We start from the raw sequence: 20,659 nt of genomic DNA on the forward strand, positions 1-20,659 counted from the left end.
TGTTGCTGAGTTAGGAAAAATATTAAAATTTCCAATAACTGTGGCGACAATAACGGGAGAAGTACTGTACCAGTCGAAATATAAATCGAAAGGAGCTCCAATAAATATTATCGATCATAACGCGCACGCATGGACTAACGCAGTAACAATATTTCCACGTGATCGAACTGTTAGATTTTATCCCACAGAATTATCTGTGGCAGAATTATCTGTGGCAGAATTATCTGTGGCAGATATGAGTATGTTTGATTTTATTAACGAAATAAGTAAAACCGATCCTGTATCGGTATGGTTATTCAAAAGTAATGAGGAGGGTGAATTTGATCAGTTTGTCAAACCGAGTGGTGAAATATATCGCACAGAATCCCTCCATGACGAGATGAAAAATCTTGCGACGTTTTTACAGTGCAAGCACGCGGAAAATACTGACAAATTACTAACTAATTGTTTTACCGTTCCATCTGTTGCGGCTCATTTCGCCAGGGAACGAAATTCATGGAAACCAACACGATTTGATTTACTCGAGGACGTACGCGCAAGTTGCGTCGAATATGGACATGGCGGATTATGGAATACCAAATATAATTACAATGATGTTATTTCGGTTGATATGGTTGCATGTTATCCAGGAAGTTTTCTGGGATACGGAGATTGTTCTACGTACTTTGAAAGATTTGGTCACCCTACAAACGAGATGACGCGAGTGGCAATTAATGGACCATTACCTGATTTTGATCTGACTGGATTCGCCTGTATTGAGTCGTTCGAGTTTAACGAAAATCTTCACAAGATTTGTTATGTTTGGTTTGGCAGACATTTTTGTGAAAAACGTTGGGCACCTATAGTTTTGTTGCGATATATGCTAGATTGTGCGATACTGACATCGTTGGTGGTCAGTGAGGCAATTATATCATATCATGCACAGACCAAAGTTTGGTTGCCCATGTCAGATTCTGAAGTTATCAGCGAGTTTAAGGATGATATTCCTAATAAACTCAAAACCGCAAAAGATCTCGGTAGAAAAATTATAGGTAAATTTACTCAAGGTGGTGCATATGATTATAAAAGACATCACGCACGATTAATTTTAGATGATGCCGAGTACGATTTTATAATCGCTGATACAACGGCGAAAAATACATTTGTAAATCGAGAAAGTGTTTATTTATCCGACGGAACAAAATTAGGTACGATCGTTAGTTACATAAATGACGTATCCCCGCAATATACTCATCTAAGATCTTCCATGTTGGCTTATGTTTCTATAAATTTATTATCGATGATTAATAGATTTCCTGAGACCGCAGTCAGAGTCGCAACAGATTCGTTTTATATTTCAAGTAAATATTTAGAACCTGTTATGAAATTTACAAGTAATGATGAACGATGGGGTTCGTGGAGAATAAAAAAGGAACTATTACACAATTACACAGAATCAGCAGATGTTCCAGTGAGAGATGTTTATCGTGAGGGTAATAAAATATCAGAAATGTCGAAGGCACCATCGTTGAGTGATCCAATAACCAGATATAAGACAGTATATCTCAATGGACCTGGTGGATGCGGCAAAACAACTCGAACAATTAATGTTTTTAGAAATTCAGATATAATCGTGCTGACACCCACACATAGACTTGCACGTGAGATGAAACAGCGGCAAGTACAATCGTGTACGTATCATAGTTTCTTCCGGTGGCGCGGAGATACATGGACTCCTGAACGGATGGGAGAAAAATATATACCTAAAATAATTATTTGGGACGAGATATGCACGGTGTCATTAGATACATTAAAAATGTTTCTTGATTGGTTGTTGACGAAAAATACCGCCATAATAATGTGTGGCGATCATGGTCAACCTCCGCCTTTTGTTGGACCATCTCCACATGATTGGTTAAAAAATTTCGTTGATTATTACGAAGAAATAGATGATGATCATAGAGCTCTTGATGCAAATTTGAAGGCGTTTAAAAAATTAATCAGATTACAATCAAACAAAATTCAGTGTGAAATATTACGTGGAGTAATCGTAGAGACATCAATGAGTGATTTTTTGAACTCATGGAGACCCACCGATTTGATCGTAGCAAGTAGAAAAATAATCAGAGACGCTTTACAGCAGCAGTTATTTCAGCTACATAAAGAACAATATTCAGAACTACCCGTACCGTTGTGTTATAGACCATCAGATACACGAAAACAGAATATTAATGTTGATATTCCAGGACAGACAGAGTCAAGGAAACAGAATCTCGTATTAAATGATATTGTCGCCGTTGATATCAGTGTGGTCGAAGATGCATTACGCGCTGACAAATCTCCATGGGTGTTGGGATACGCCATGACGATCCACTCGTCACAGGGATTAACTATTTCTGATACACGAGTCTGGATTGTAGACGATCGCATCGAGTGGTCAAATTTAGTTTATTTGGCGGTATCGAGGGTCAGAAATATATCTCAATTACGTAGAATTATAATTCCTGAAATCGTTGATAAATTTAACATCATCGATGATGATATAATAAGAAAAAAATTAATCGGATACAAACAATCTGACAAAAAAAATAAACGCGACTTTGATCTTGATGTTGAATTTATTATTGAGTTAAAACAGCAGCAGAACAATCACTGCACCAGTTGTAATTGTATAATGTTATGGCGATATTCGAGTAATGATTTAAGACAATTTACCGTAGATAGAAAAGATAATAGTCGCGGTCATACACGAGAAAATACCATGTTAACCTGTCTTGAGTGTAATCGACGTCGGGGTGCAGGCACCCTTGGCGCTAGCGCCTTGGGTGCTAGTTAAGTGATCGAAATCACCGAAGTGATCGCGGCGGTAGTTGTGTATCCGCGGGAATTATTTGTAGTTGTTCACGTGTAAATCCACGTTGAGGAGCAGCCGAATCTAATCTGTAGATTGCAGGTCTGGAAACGCCTGCATTTCTTCCAGTGGATCTTGTCACGGTAGATATTTTGTGTGTGGTAACACTCCAAATAGGATCAGTTGCTCTCGCGCTACCACCTTCAAGTTCACCAGGCTCATATAAATATCTGACTGTGACATCACCTAATATTTTTTGTTTTCCAGCATCTTTCCGTTGTGTTGGTATATTTTTTTTTGTGACCGCGCTAATGGGTTTCATGTTGGTTGTTCGTGTGATCTCATTATTTAATGCAGCTATCACGATTGGTAATCTTGCAACCCATTCACGAGATCTTTTATCCTGAATAAATTCCCTCGCGTATTGATATCCAAATAACCGTTCAGCAAGTGTTCGATTAAATCGCTCAACAATTGCCTGATCACGGTGAATTGCAGTATGACCTCGTCGTATTTTGGTATTATGTTGTTTCATCAACGATGATACTGGACCAAGAAATTCCTTACCAGGATCAACCTGTAGTAGCTGCGGCCATCGCAGACCACCTCGTTGATAAATTCGTTCAAACGCATCGGCTACTTCAGATGATGTTTTCGCCGATAGCGGCTCTGCTTCTTTATATCTACTTGCAACATCAACTACGGTTAGCGCGTACTTGTACGTTTTTCCACGCACAGTATCATGCGGTAAAAACAGAATATCAGCTTGATGAACTTCATTAGGAACACTGACATCGAAATACGAGTACTGAATTTGTTTAGGACGTGGTAGATAAATTTGCCATATTGCTTGTTTAGATAACCATGTTTTAGCAGTAGAATGTTTAACCGATGCTGCATCAGCAAGTTTATCAATTGCTGCTTTGCCTCTCCAGTATCCTCTCGGTGAATAATAAATTGATTCCATTATTAATTACCAGCCCCAATCGCTAATTTACCTTTCATCGAGGATCTTACTAACCAATTAGCTAATGATTCTCTAATATTTTTATTTTTTATAGAATTTAATGAATGAATTAATTTTACATCTGCAATATGCCTATCTTGTAGATTTTTACTTTTATAAGCTACATCATGAACATGACAAGCTCGATCAATAGCGTTTATTGGTTCCTCGCCTGGTTTTGGTTGATCTTGATTATCGAGCCTGATATCGAGTCGAGTACCAGGACCGCAATAATTATATCCTGGTAGATGTTTTTCTCCGCTGTATTTAGCCCATGGAGCACCTGGAAACTTTGACATCAAATTAGCAATATCACCACCGCGCTTATTAGGTAAAAATGAAAATTTCTTTCTACCGCATATAGAACATTTTCCACCGTACGCTATTTTTTTGTTTTTTGTTATAACTGTAGCTAAATCAACAGTTGGAGTTTTAACTTTACAGCGTAAACAATATAAATTCATGTTATAATATATATGGATATAATTGATTTCTCAGCAACTCGGCAGCGAGAGCCAGTTAAGCATCATCCTGCGCTACCGAACTCCATCAGAATGATTATCATAGGACCATCTGGATCGGGTAAGACGCAATTATTACTTAATCTGATAATGAGATGGTTGAAATGGGATAAGTTGTATTTAGTAGCACCATCCGTTGATGATCAACGATGTTATGATGTACTTAAAGATTTCAATGAAAACGCGCGATTACTGGATGAAGATACTGATGTTATAGAGTTTATAACCGATATTGATGAAGCACCATCCGTAGATTCCATAAACGGATTTATTAATAATTTAGTTGTATACGACGATGTGATGCTAGATAAACAATCAAATCCAGCCAGAATATTTTCCCGAGGGAGACATAAAAATACAGACGTGATCTATGTTACTCAACGATATACACAAATACCAAAAGTGATCAGAGACAACTGCAACATTTTAGTTGTGTTTAATGGCGTAGACACACACACGTTGCGAAATATTCATCAAACCTGGTGTGGTGGTGACATGGATATAATTAAATTCAAAAATTTCTTCTCACGAGCGCAAGCTACCCCGCATGGATTTATAACAATAAATTTACATGATCCAAGAACAAGATATCGTGTGGGTATTGATAAAATATTTGGGTAACAGGGGGAGCAGCAGAGAGGGTACCTACCAACGTTGGTCGTCAAAAAAATAAACAAAAAATAAATAAACACGTAGAGTACTTTATTTTTTCAGATACTATTTCGAACTGAGGTTTTATTAGCACAATCGGTCATTACAAAAATAAACATCTCAAGGAAAGTTCATTTGTAAAATCTGGACCTTTCTACGAGATGATTTATTTGTTTGTTTTATTTATTTTGTCGGAATTCTATGGTCTGTTCACCCTCTCTGCTGCTGGAGGCGCTTGTAACGTCGGTACGCATGTTTGTAGACGTAGACTCGCTGATGGTAATATTGGTAAAACGATACTAGTTCGTGACACTGTTCCATAGGCAAGTGTTCATCGATGTGGTTAAAATCGAGGATCATTATGCGTCGTCTGAATTCGGAAGCAACAAAAAACTACCACGATCTCTCCTGACAAATACAACATCACTAACATTGCCGTGGAAGTCTCACTACTGATCACCTCTAAAGAAGACGTCTCGGCCAAGATGAAAATCGAACACAATTACTCTACTCTTCGTACTCGCATCACTCTCGCTAAAATTATATTGTACGATTTGACATCGCTCATTCAATCGGATCTCACATGGGGTTCGGAGCGTGAACATCTCTGGCTCAAAACGGCGTGTACGAAGGAGATCTACTCGTTTGTATCACAAATGTGAACAGCCTCCTCATCAACTACTCCATCGCTCAGGAATCCTTGTCTTCCGTAGGCTCAGCCCCAACGTGGTTATTCCACCTTGACTACCGTTCATCCAGGCTCACTCATGCAACTTCGTCCCGATCCCTTCATTTACTATCCCATCACCAACACGAACGCGATCTCAGAAATCACCACGTGGCTTTTTAATCAGTCCGACAATGCTGTCGGTAACAACAACGAACGAATCATCTATTATCTGCACGTACGTCGCTATAATACCTACAAATGTTCGTAGATTAAATAATGATACGACGTGACCTTCACGTGTACTTCGACGTACAATCGTTGGTGGATTATCCATCTTGCCTAGTTCAATGCAAGCAGCTCTTCCAGGCATTGGCGCCGAAGCCACCCCAATTGATCTCAATGCAACCGAAGCGTGAGGCACAGGAGCAGCCTCTGCGACCGGGATGGCGAAAGGACAAAAACTAGCCAGCAAAGTCAAGCCCATAACAACTCCCCTGGCGGCAGTGCGGTCTCCCGTGGAAGAGATGCCGGTCTCCATAGAGGCATCATACTCTTCAGCAAACAGCTGGGGTCCTCGGCGAACGATCCGAAAGAATTTACAGGATCTGGTTCGAAAGGTCAGCATATCCTTACAGAGTACGCTTTAGGTATGAGCCTTCATGTCTGAGTATGGCTTAAGAATAGTAAAAACAAATTAATAGCATTATGCATTCGAAATTCACTACCGAGTATATCGATCTTAACGATGATACTCCCGTGGATGACTCCATTGCCTAGTACGAGTGCGTGGAGTATTAGGATACCAACATCACCAATCTGATCACGAGTACCCACTGAAAAATAGAGACTCGCGACGAAGATATGTACCTGCTTCACCATAAAGCACGTTTCTTCTTCTTATCAGGATCTCCGGTGTATGTCAAGATATTCATGCCATCTTTAGAGGAACCAAAACACGCTGGTGCTAAAAGAGACGCGTCCGCTCTCTACATCGGATTAATAATTCACCATGACGTGGTTGTCGCTGTGGATAACCAAAATCATACCCGCAACCACGCACATGCTCGAAATAGAAACGACTTTAGCTAGCCCGACTTACCAAAAAGCTGTACTTCGAATACCACCGCATCTACATGGAGCAGTTGTCTGCGACACAGCGAACTACGTCGCGGAAATTCACTACTAATCCAGGTAACGAGCTTCCCAGGCATGTCTTCGTCACCTTTTAAGCAAGCAGATCAGAGTACAAAGCAAATGGGAAACAAGCACATCTTCAGGCATCACAGTCGGTCTCTCAACTTCAGACAGTATCCCGAGCGAGACCTCGAATGCAACTTTGCTGTAGGCACCAGTAATTACTATGGTGCCTACAAGATGCCGATGAAGGCAATGCAGAAGTACGAAGATGTCGATACGGGCACACATATCGCGTTTGAAGACTTTGCTAACTTGTATCCCATCTTCTACTTCGATATCTCCAACATCCCGAACGTCTCAAAGACTTTCCCGCAAACATCGAAATCAGGTTAACGACTGGAGATCCAGATGACGATTATGTCTGCTACGCCCTGGTCACCTCAGACCGATTCATAACGCTGGATGTCCTCAATGGAAAAATGGACATTCTTGTATAGACATGCCTAGGAAAAAGACATCTCATCGACTTAGACAACAAGACAGAAGCCCCATTGCCACCACCATCGTTCCCTTCATCAAAACCATGGCTCCTACGTTATTCTCAAACAGCCAAGCCCCCTTCGAACTCGCTGCAGACATGAGCTACCAGCAGAGCTACTAAAAAAGCAGTAATGGGCAGCGACAGACGTCAAAGATGATCTCTCGTGACCTCCTCCACTGGAAATACCAATCGAGGCCACGAGAAATGAAAACATAATAGCATTTTATATAATACACCATATCGTACATTCCAGTTAAAGTAACGCTGTCGCCACAGCATAAAAAGGTATCGCTGTGACTGCTACTCATAAACGACCTGCCTCCATCCAACTCAAAGCCTCAGCCCTCATCGAACCATGTAGCATCATACTGACCCATCGTCAAGCCACTTGTATCGCTAAATATGAGGCAGATTGGAAAGGTATCGTTCTGAATCTATCTGCGGCGCAGCTGTCCAAGCAAGGAGGATTTATCGGTCATCTTTAAACAGGCATCGCTGGAACAGTACTGCCAGCATTGCTTAGTATCGGTAAAGGATTCCAGTTGCTAAGAACCGCCAGAGGCAATGGCATGGGAAAAAGGTCTTAAGCAGCTTTGATCTCGAATATATCTTGGCGTCTGCAAATTTGCGATGGGTCTTTTCAAAAGACTCGACGGCAGTCATAAAGGACAATCTCCAGTCTAGACGGTGTTATCGCTTCCAAAATAATATCACTCCTCATATCACTATCATGATCTCGTATTATTCTCTTGCTTTGGACGCCGGCTGGTAACTTTCATGGTGTATTAAGTATAAAGCCAAAACGGATATTGTCGACCACGTCGAGGTGGTCAACAAATGTCATCGACAGAAGATCAAATCGATATGTGTTTGCGGTTCTAAAAAAGCACATATCGTCAACCATAAAGCTTATTGTCATGACTTTGTATGCAAAATGCATCATTGCATACACTGAGAGCTCGACAGGATCTTCGCATGAAACTAAATCTGCGTGGAAGAGTGTAAAGAATGTGGTCATCGACACATTCTCGGAGAAGCCATGGATGTTCATGCCGCCATCGGAAAATTTCCAAGACTTGATGATGATGGATGTTGGCAGGACATAGATACACAGGGCCATGGAATCCCTTAGACCAGTAACTGCATAAAAACGATCAGCCGCAGACAGGTCAGGAAACCTACAACGGTGTCTGTGCCATCTCTGTGCACCACGCTATATGTTACAGAGATCATCCCAAGGATAAAGCAGGATGTGATCAAGTCATGCTGAGGGACTTAAAAGAACGTAAACCTAAATATTTCAGAGAACGTGTATACCGATCTATTGTCAGAGGTATCATTGGCACTAAACATAAGCTCAGAAATGGTGTAAAAAAAATCCAGAAGATTATGTTGCAGAGGAACTGCATAACCAACGTAAGAGTCATCGCCGTAGAGGTAGAGGAGATATGGTCAGCAGAATCAGATCTCGTAAATATGAGAAATTATAGCAGGTACAACAATCGTTTTCATGACCTCACGACAGTCATTGCTGTCTTTAGTAAATATGCTTGGGTCATTACTCTCAACAAAAAAGAAATAAAAAGGAACTTCCTTTGTAGAAGCACTGGATAAACACACAGGTACACGAAAGCCTCATACACTCTGGGCAGATCATGGAAATTAATTTTATAACAAAGCTGTCTCAGATTGGCTTCAAGAAAATAATATCACCTTGTACAGCACCCATAATCCTTTCCTGGTCACTGTCGTAGAACGATTTAACAGTTCTCTCCAAAAATCACGTGAAAATGATTCACAAGCAATAATACTAACCGATAATTAGATTTCCTCACATACCTCATTGACCACTACAATCATAACTAGTATCGAATTATTCGAATGACTCTAGCAAAACCCTTCTCCATGACCAAATCAACAGATGGCAGAGGCCTTATTTTTCAGATCCTAATTCAAAGTAGGGGATCGCGTCAGAATCAGCAGACAAAAAGTTCTCATTCGAAAACGGATACGCTCCCAACTGGATGGAAGAAGCCTTCGACGTCCATACATGTCCAAAAATCATTGCAGCAACATTAAACGTATAGTTGTTGTATCCAGTATTCCATTTGGTCTAGAATTTATTTAATAAAATTATTTATTCATTTGAAATATAACGTGCTCATCAAAATAACATTCTTGGAAATAGAGAAAATAGAGACCTGAATTTATAGTGAAATATAAAATAAGGATATATTCATGGATTTCGATCCAAACAAATATTATTGGTACAGGTATATCACCACTTTACGGGCCACCACAGGCATAGCAACGCTTCCAGCGTTGGATTTAATCATGATTTCCACTAAAGTTATTCTACATTTTAATCAGTAGGACTTAACTACTTTAATTCAATGATGATTTTGCATTTATTTCGCTATACAGTAAGTTCCGTGTTTTGTATCAATTTCACTTTGTATTCTAGGGAAAATATTATGTGCAGAATTTTACAAAGCTTGTTGGTTCTCACATTTTCCAATGCTTATCTTAAGACCATAGAATCATATTATGTATGCAACATTGAATGTTGGTTAACATGACGAAAATTTTTCACGAGTTTGATAAATGCTTGTAAAATTAGCACATGTTAACTTTCATGTGATTGGATGACCAAGGGATAAATTAAAGCTTCGTTTTGATCAGATTTGATGCATATTCTTAATTCACGAAGGTCTCGGATTAGTACAATTATGACCGAGAACCATGCTGAGCAGACATTGATAAAATTTGTTAAAGTTTTTTATATCATCAAAATATTAGATAAGTATGAGGACGTTCCTGCTGTACGTATGCCATTGAGGCAAACATTTATATGATTGGCTAAGCTTGTTGCCACTCTGTAGACTTCTGATACTTGTTAAGTTACTGACAATTGGCATAACGTACATAACATGTTGACTGCCTTCCTGGGATGATGTAGGTTTGGCAGGTCCGAGTCTCAAAACAGATGAACATGGGGTTAAGGTTTTACTAACATATTTCTGGCTTCTGTGCTTGAATTATTGTGCATGAATGTTTTGGACACGGAAAACAAGAAATTTGTTATATGTCTCTATTTCTCCTGATGGTGACGATTTATTAGTTAGCTAATATTCGTAACATTTCTTCATACCAACATTTCATGTGGCATTCGAAAAGGTTTTAACAGTGTTTTCATAAATTCATCAAAACAGATATATTAACCATATGATGGAAAGTCTCAAATGAAAGATTAAATGTGCGAACAGCTCGCATAACCTGTTAAATAATTATTTGTATTTATTCACTAAAAAGCTCCTATCATTTGAAATCTTTCCATGGTTTTACACATGGAGTGGGTAGGGGGCATTCTCCCCTATATTTTCATACCTAAGACAGTGAACTGCAGAAATATGATGTAGAGGCAGCCAGACATGTTATTTTAGCGTATCAAGACCACTATATAAAATATACAGTTGGTCCAGCTACTAGCACCAAACCCCGATATAAAATAACACATTGTACAGAAGCTACATAACTGTACGATTGAGAACCATCTTGGTAGAGCTAAGACTCTGAATGCAGTTAGGCAGAGGTATTACTGATATTTCCAAACGGATGAGGTGGCAAGATGGTGCTAGATTTGAGAGTTGTGCGCACGTTCTAAATACAGACCATGTCAAAAACAAGCTACTTTGCAAAGAATAACAACTGAAATGAATCATAAAGATACAATAATTAGCATGGCCGAGTTTGAGATTGCTGAAATGGAAAATACTCGACGATCTGAGCAAACACATGGCACCGGGGTGGAGGTGGGGGTGGGGGGTTTAAATGCATTTAAAGTCGAGTAATTTCTTTTAAAAAAACAAGGACCTATATAAATACCAAAACCAAGCATTTTTTTCCTCACGTCACAATCTCAACGACGTGTACCTTTTTAGTAGTAACATTAATATTATATCGGTTTTTGATATAGGTCAGTGCTTTCTAGCCCGCATTAATATTCTCTTGCTTTGGACGCCGGCTGGTAACTTTCATGGATTATAACTCAGTGGGTGACATGAATATACATTGATATGAGGTCAAAGTCATGGGAGGAGGTAGAAGGCCGGGACCTATATCAGTAACATGCGTATGAAACCACCATTTCACAAGTACAAAGTTTGTATAAACCTCGATAAAGATCTTGATACCCAAATTACTGTGAAGTATTGGTGTCCTCGTAATAATGTCCCAAAAGTGAGCAGCACATTTTAATACACATACATGCATGCATACATACATACACACATACACATACACACACACATACATACACACACATACATACATACATACATACATACATACATACATACATACATACATACATACATACATACATACATAGATGTTGGTTGACCAACGGGCTCGAAGAAGTCAATCCTGCGCTGCTCTTCACAGATGGGTCCTCGTGTGGCTGATGAGTCCGATACGAGATGCACATGTCCTGGAGCAGTGTGCACAGTGGAAGCATAGGTTGGTTCATGGCGTTGAGGCCTTCCTGCGTTCTCTGGCGTCGGCGACTTTCGTTATGTGGGAATCCTCGAAGATGTTGCACCCATTACCAACAGCTGCACGCCAGCCATGTCTATCCTTGGCGCAGGACTCGAGGTTTGTAACAGATATCGAGCAGTACCCCAGGCTGTCCTTGATGGAGTCTTTGAATCTTTGCTTATTTCGACCAATTTTTCTGTGTCCACTAGATAGAGCTCCATACAAAATCTGACGTGGCATTCGAGACTCCTCCATACGGAAGACATGACCCGTCCACCAGAATTGGGCTCTCGTGACCATCGCTTCAATACTGGTTAACCCAGCTCTATCCAACACTTCTAGGTTCGTCACTCTGTCTTGCCATCTAACATAGAGGATTATGGATCAAGCACAGGGCTGTCATTTGGAAGTGTTCAAATTGCTTGATGTGCCTCTTGTATGAAGTGCAGGTCTCACATCCATGTAGGAGGCTTGTTAGCACGCCATCCATCCATCCACCCATCCACCCAGACAGACAGACATACACACATGCAAGCATACATACATACATCCAGGCATGCATGCATGCATACATACATACATACATATCTCACGATTATTTTTGTATTATAAAGAGTTTTAAATAAGAAGGGTATGTGAACTGTTGTTTAGTCATACTATCGTGCATACCAAACGTATATAGAGCTTAGACTGATATAAGGACCATAGATTTTCTACAAGCAATATTGAATAAGATAATGAAATTAAAATCAATTTGATATTTCTTTACAGTTAGATACTTATTCTTGTCTCCTTTTAAGACTTTGAAGTATTCGCTATCGAGGCGCATGCAGAAAAAAAGTTGCAAAAAGTGATTGGCAGAAAGAATATTTAGTTTTAGCGGGGTATAATCTGTCGGAATATATAATATTTCTTTTACAAATATCTGATACGATTAAGAATGTAAGAGACAAAAAAGAATATCTTAGATTGTTATGCTGACAGGAAAATTTATTTTGTATATCAACGAAGCGGGCATAATGGAGGTCATTTTCTTCTTTGGCATACCAATCTAAGATATTTGTGTCAAGTACATTGCTGACTCGTATCAGATGCAGCGAAATTCGGCACATTCGGTAGACTAGACATTGAGGAACCTAAATTTGTTTATGTGGGTCATTTATTGTAATATTTATTATTTAATTTCCGTCTGCCATAAACGTTCTGATGATATCTAAGCATACTCTCTGCCATCTGTGTGGGTTGGGTGGGGTGGGGTGGGGGTGGCACTAAATATAATGCTATTGTTGACGCTTAAGAAGTTGAACAATAAAAATAATTATAATTGTTTCAAACAGGCAAGTAGATTAGTAAAGCCAACATACATAAACGTTTTATGGCAACAGTGTGTCGGAATCAAATTATTTCTTAAAAGAGATCAGCACTTTAATATGAATATGTTATTTCAAAAACGGATTGACATTATAATTTGGACATTATTACGAGAACAATGTTTCCTTATAAAATTATTATTAAAATGAGATACAAATTCAAATAACGGTACAAACAATTTGAAAGACAGGGTATCGATAAAAATGACTTAAAATTTGTAATATGCAAAGTTCCTTTTAAAACAGGATTTATCTAATAATGTAATACTCAATATTTGTACAAAATATTCTCATAAATGCTCTCTCAGTTGGGATTAAAGATACAACACCCATCCACATTATTATTAGTACAAGTTGTCTTCATAAATGAGATGAACACTTTAACATTAACTTATCCCAAAATCTGATTGATGTATTAATTTACTAATTAGTAAGTACACAAGATATCCTTAGAAAGTTGTCATTAAAATTGGAGTCAACACAGTAGTTAAGCTAATTATTATACTTGTTGTTACAACGTTTTCTCTTACATGGGATTTACAATTTAATTCAGTTTCACAGCTTATATTTCAAACATTTCTTACACAAGATCCATTTTAATTAATCAAAGGTAGCAGCAGAGAGGGTGAACAGACCATAGAATTCCGACAAAATAAATAAAACAAACAAATAAATCATCTCGTAGAAAGGTCCAGATTTTACAAATGAACTTTCCTTGAGATGTTTATTTTTGTAATGACCGATTGTGCTAATAAAACCTCAGTTCGAAATAGTATCTGAAAAAATAAAGTACTCTACGTGTTTATTTATTTTTTGTTTATTTTTTTGACGACCAACGTTGGTAGGTACCCTCTCTGCTGCTATTAATTTACCACCATACCAAGTTTGATGAATATTTTTGAACTCGTTCTCGCTGTCGTTTTTCCTCATCTGTTTCATCTTCATCTGAATCTTCGGAATTTGTTCTATGTTTCAAGTAATATTCAAGTTCTGATGGTGGTTTTTCTATTTTTGGATTTATGTTCTTTCTGTGTTTATAATATGTCATCAAACTTCTGTATTCCTCTTTTGCTGATATTAATTAAATTATCATGTTATAATAAAAATGGTACATCCAGAATCTCATATTGCAAGAACAGCACGAGAACGATTAGAAATAATTAAAAAATTTCTTCCTGTCAGAGACTCATTTAGAAAAAACTTGCAAGCGCAGCAAGAAGCACAAGTTGAGTATGAAGAGGACACTAAAAAACTGTTTAAACCCGTCACTACAGCTACTGAGAAAGCTGCGGCGGCTGCTGAAAAAACTATATGGGGAGATATTGCGGAGGAAGATGAGAGGAGGAAAAAGGGTATTTTTCCGGTATTAGAAAAAACAGCAAGAAGAACCAAACAGACAAAGAAGATTTTACGAGACCTTCCACCTGGCATAGCCAGGGAAATAGCCGCAGCTCAACCTCCACCTGTTGATGAGGAAATACTTGAAGGTATTGGAGAACTTCGTACTGAAGTCGCCGATGTGAGAAAAAAACTTGCATCTAAATCCAAACCAGCAGGAGAAAACGTAGAATTAATTGCAAAATTTAACGAAGGAGTTGTTGAGGAAATTAGAAAAACTGAAAGAGAGAGATTACCTGAAGCAATATTAAATAGTATATCTAATAAATCTAGTATTTTAAAACCCCGTTTTGAAAAAACAAATGATGATAATTTCATTAAATGGATATATCGCGTATATTACGACAAAAAACAAGCTAGAGGTCCAGAATTTGAAAAACTTAAAGAAGAAGTAAAAAGACTTTATAGAGAGAGATGGGAACAACCAAAACAAGGAGAGTCTTTCCAGTATCAGCTTCCTCCACCTCTGCAACAAATAGAACAACAACAACAATCTTCGCCACAGCAAAAGTTGAAGTCGGAAATTAAAAAGACTAAAGAGCTAGTTAAATTACTCACCTCGAAGAAAATTCCTTCACCTTTACGTAAAATTTCTGCACCGAAAATGACATTTACACCGACAGATTCACCACATGGATTTCGAGAAGGTTCACCCCCGGCCACCACTGAAGTACTTACTCCGGTAATGCAACCACCAGTATTTAAAACACCTCAAGATGAACCTAAAACAGGATCTGGTTTATGTCCTGATAATATCATCAATGACGTATCACGGTTAGAAGTTCTCATAGGAGGAAAACGTGCCGGAAATAATTCACCAGAAATAATTAATGAAATAGCTGATATTTGTCGGCGACTATTTCAAGGTGGTATCATGGATATTGGCGCTTACCGAGAACTTATTGATGAGCTCGTTGATGACTAGTTGTTAGATAAATGGTAAATAAAATAAGATGATTGTGCATGATAATCATCGTAAACCCACACAGGTTAGAGCGGTAAACTCACGATTACCAATCTATGAAGCAATTTACGGAAATGGACTTGGTGATGTTATTCGAGGATTATTCACGAGGATAGCTCCAAAAGTAGCACCCGTCGCAAAACAATTATCGATGAAGGCTATTGATATTGTTCGTGATAAAGCTCCTGGAGCAATTGTCAATGTTGCTGGTAAGGCGTTCTCGGCGATCAAAGAAAGATTATCACGATTATTGCGACGAAAACAACAACCACCGGTGAAACTGGCAAGTACTGAGGTGATGCCTGCAGACGTAAGTAAAATAATAAATCAGGCTGCAAATCAAAAACTAGCGGCGATATCTGAAGAAGCAGAAAAAAATATAACATCAAATTTAATAGCAGGAAGTGGTCTTCGTCGACGATGATCATCATTTGGAAAAATGGTAACTATAATAAAAATGTTCAGGCGCGAATCAGACCCAGCATTTGATATGGAGGCACCTGTCCTTAAGTATGAATCTATACGTGATTATCAATTTTATTCCTATGACGCAAGACTACCAAATCAGCGGGGGAGAATCGAATTACAGGTTCATGATACAAGTAGATATTTCTTGCCCGCTGAGGCGTTTATTGAAGTAGAAGGTAGACTTGTAACGAATGTTGTAGCTAATACGGCATATGCTGCTAATTTGCGTGTTGGTTTTGTCAACAACGGGATCATGGCGTTGTTTGATAGCGCCACATACATGATTGATGGAAAAAATATTGAATCAGTTCAGAAGGATGTCGACGTTGCTACAACAATAATTGGTCTGGCGAGATATTCTGACGACTTTACAAGATCAGCTGGTCCAACAATGATGTTTGCTAAGGATATTACCAACAACGCTGATCATGTTCAGTATACCAAAGTACGAACACCAGTAGCTACTGCCGATGCACAACCAGTTGATTTTGAACACGCAGACGCACCGGGTGCTGCTTTTGATATTATAGGAAGCGTTAATGCGACTTACAACCTAGGATTTGCAACACGCCGAGCAGCGCTGTCGGGAAATAATAGAAATTTTTCATGTGCAATTCCATTATCTCACATCTTTGGATTTTGCAGAAATGTTAGAAAAGTCATCTTTGGAGCTAAACACACAATTGTGCTCGTAAGAAAAAGTGATGATAATGATGCAATCTGGCGAGGTGCTGGTGTTGCCGAGGGTAAAGTAAATATATCAAAACTTTCATTGTGGATGCCAGTAATGACTCCATCTATTACTGAAGAACAAAAATTACTATCTTTTATGGATCAAGGCGGTAAATCATTGTTATCATGGTTAACAGTAACCACAGATGCTGCTCAAAGCAATATTAATGGTTTATTTACATGGCATATAGCATCACAACAAGGTGTTTCTGCACCACGACATATTTTTATTGCACTACAAGATAATGCTCGGACGAATAATCAAGAACGTTCACATATGATATTTGACAACCTTGGAGTTAGTGAAGTTTCTTTACGGATAAATGGACATCAAGAACCAGCCGAGGATATACAACTAAATTATGCACAAAATCATGTAGCGCGCGCATATCATCGTTTAATGTCATTCATGGGACGTGATCAAAATATAGATACCGGGTTGCAAATATCACAACTAGATTTTACAGGTCTATATCCGATTTATTATTTTTCACTAGAACATCTTGATTTATCCAAACAATCTGTTGTTGATATACACTTTCGAGCTCATGTTACTAACCCTCCTCCTGATATACCCGGTCCACCAGTTGTTCCCGGCTTCTACAGAGCGATCGCGGTCATACTTAGCGACAAGGCCATGTTACTTGAAGGTGGCAGTGGTCGAATGAGGGTTGTTGATGCACCGGTGGAAAATCTTTAATCGTGCTATTTAGAAAAATATATTTTATATAAAAATGTCGTATAGTCATGTTAATGTTACTCTGACCCCGGGTCAGGTAAAAAAGCTTCAATCAAAAACCGCCAACAAATGCGGAACTAAAATATCACTAAAACGAGATCATATTAGTGGTGGTCCAAACAAATTATCGCTGACAAATAATCAGATTAAACATTTCAATAAAGCCCTAGAATCAAAAACTGGAGTTCAATTCCATCTCTCCCCGAGCGCCATCAAAGACATGGTTAAAACGGGTGGTATATTCCCACTATTTGCGGCCATTCCGGCATTAATAGCTGCGGCTGCTCCAGCCATAGCAAAAGCGGCCGCGTTAGGTGCTGTTGGAACAGCCGCTGGAATGGCACTAAAGAAAGCAACAGGGCAGGGATACAAAAAAAAGGGACGCGGTCTAAGATTACCGGGATCTCGTTGGGGGAGAGGCCTAAGGCTTCCAGGGTCATTTCGTTAAACGTTCCATCATCAAATTTTGATTTACTTGATGCTGCTAAAAAATTAAAAATATCCGCCTTTAGAGGTGTTTTTATGCGAGATCAATTACCGAAACAACCAAACAAACTTGAAACAGGTATTATTAATCTTGACAAACGTTCCGGACCCGGTACTCATTGGGTATCATACGCGGTTGATCCGCGTGGAATTGTTTATTTTGATTCGTACGGGTTAGCTCCACCTGTTGAATTTATCAAGTATGTCGCACCACTCCACGCAACAACCAAAGTTTGGTATTCAACGCTACCCACACAAACAATGACAGATCCGCCAATATGCGGCCGTGAAGTAATTAATGTACTCGACGCTATATCAAAATCATCCAGGCCGCCACATAAAGTCGTGCACGATTATACAAGCAACCGATTTGTTGCGCGTAAAGCATTTTAAACAACGGATCTTATTATAATGGTTGACATTTACGGAAGATCTTCTACTAGTAAGAAAATAAAATCCGACGTTGATCTGTCAAAGTATGCGACTAAAGATGACCTCGCTGATATTATGAACCTTGCTGGAGTTGATCCAGATGAGGTTGTTATTTTTCAAGATCGATATGGTAAACTAAAAACCAGCAATATCAAATGGAATGATATAGTCCGGCGAGTAATTGGTGCAGTTACGGATAATATTCCCGTGTTTACTGATAGCGGTAAAATCAGAGATTCAAGTATGTCACTTAAAACCATCAGAGATGAAATTGCAAAAAGTGTTGCTAATCGCGTGAGAAACACCGGTGATACAATGATGGGTGAACTCAGCATGAACGGAAATAAAATAGTAGTTTTAGCGGATCCAACATCTGACGAAGACGCAGCAACAAAAAAATACGTCGACACCGTAGACGGTAAATTATCCACGTTACGGGCCGAATATGATGTTCACGTAACCGGTTTTTTAAGGCATCGAAGAAATTTTCAAAGGACCGATGATTCCATAAGTAAGTTCTTTGGAACTCCTTCCGTCATTGACATGAAACTCGTTGATATAAAAAATAACCTAGACACGATCAAACAAACACAGCAAGACGTCGTAGCAGGAATTCCTGAGATTGTCAGTAAAACCAATTTGATTAAAATTCCAGCTGCAATAACTCCCGGGCATATCACAAACATCGTATGCACGGTATCATCGGGATTTGCAACATGGTCGCAGCAAAATAATACTATCAAATATACCGCAACAGTCACTGGCGTGTACAGGCTGTCTGTGTTTTCCGCCGCTAAGTTTGAAATATTTACAACGTTTCCATGGCGTCATTCCACAGACAGGTTTTCCGGGGTTGTATCTGTTGTATTAAATAGCGGAACCGAAGAAATATTTATTCTGGAAGTAGCTGATAAGGAATTAACCGCAACATCCTTCTGGTGGTGTTTGGAATTTGTAGCTGAAACACCTCAATTGGTTACGGCATAAAAATATATATGGACGGTGCGCAATACAGATACAATCAAGCGCGTGAATGGCAGGCTGCGCTAAAAGATCAAGTTGATCAATATACAGTAAAAGTAAAAAAATATCGACGACGATTGGTTATCGTTGATGTGATTGTTTATTCAGTATCCGCTGTTGTTGCTGGAACCGGTGTAATATTATCAGCGTTAACAACGATGGCACCAGTAGTTGTAACTATCTGTATTTCAGCAGCAACAACTATTGCAGGTGTGCTTGGTATCATCACAAAAAAAATATGTACTTGTACGAACGAAAAGTTATCCGATTACAAAATAAAATTACATACAGTGACGGTAGCATACTCGAAATTATCCTCGTTGTTATCAGCGAGTCTCAGTGATGGAATTATATCTGATTTCGAATTTTCAATGATGACCAAAATATACGATGAAGGTATTAAAGATACAAGTATCAATAATGACAGAATTACTCCAGCAGATCGTGACCAACACAACTCCGCCAAAGATAACGATGATCTCGGTAAGTTCAACTAATCCTGAATTTAGTGTTAATTTTCCTACTGCAATTCCAGTAAAAGAAATAGCACTTGCACAATTACGAGTATATTACAGCTGGCCAAATATCAGATCAAAATCATTTAATGGTACACCAGCAAATAATTCGCTTGTATTTACTAACAACAACAAACCCGATGGAACACCTGACTGGGTTGTTGTTGGAATACCAACCGGCAGTTACCAGATTGAAGAAATCGGTGAGGAATTTGCGCGTAGAATAAAATCAATAACGGGAAAGGAATCAAAAATATCAATAAACGTTCACGAGCCGACATTGTCCTCGACGGTTGAAATAAACTCGCCTGATTATGCCGTTGATATTTATAAATCTTCAATCAGATCCGTGCTAGGATGGCCTGAAATTCCCACGGTGTATGAAGGACTACCAGAACCAACTCGGGATGATTTTACATCATCGAAAAGTTTTCATCATAATATTAAAATGAATTATACAAGTTTTTGGTGGAACATAGAAAAACGGGTATGGGATAAACGTGATCAATTTCGTGTCGAGCCAAATGGTAAATACTATTGGGTTTTACACAACGTTAAAGGTGGTAATTCATTTTATGATATAAATATCAGTAATGTCATTAGTATCTTAAATTCAGATCACGAAGAACAACTGGTTAAT

At 38.8% G+C, this 20,659-nt stretch overlaps 1 protein-coding gene across 3 annotated transcripts in view; it reads right to left on the minus strand.

The window, feature by feature from the left end:
* The window catches only part of LOC149795952 (uncharacterized), a 209,840-nt gene that overhangs the window by 150,944 nt on the left and 38,237 nt on the right, over window positions 1-20,659 (minus strand). The window lies entirely within an intron of this gene.

This window comes from Sinohyriopsis cumingii, chromosome 7 (genome assembly GCF_028554795.1).
Source record: "Sinohyriopsis cumingii isolate HCF-2022 chromosome 7, ASM2855479v2, whole genome shotgun sequence".
NCBI classification, from domain to species: domain Eukaryota; kingdom Metazoa; phylum Mollusca; class Bivalvia; order Unionida; family Unionidae; genus Sinohyriopsis; species Sinohyriopsis cumingii.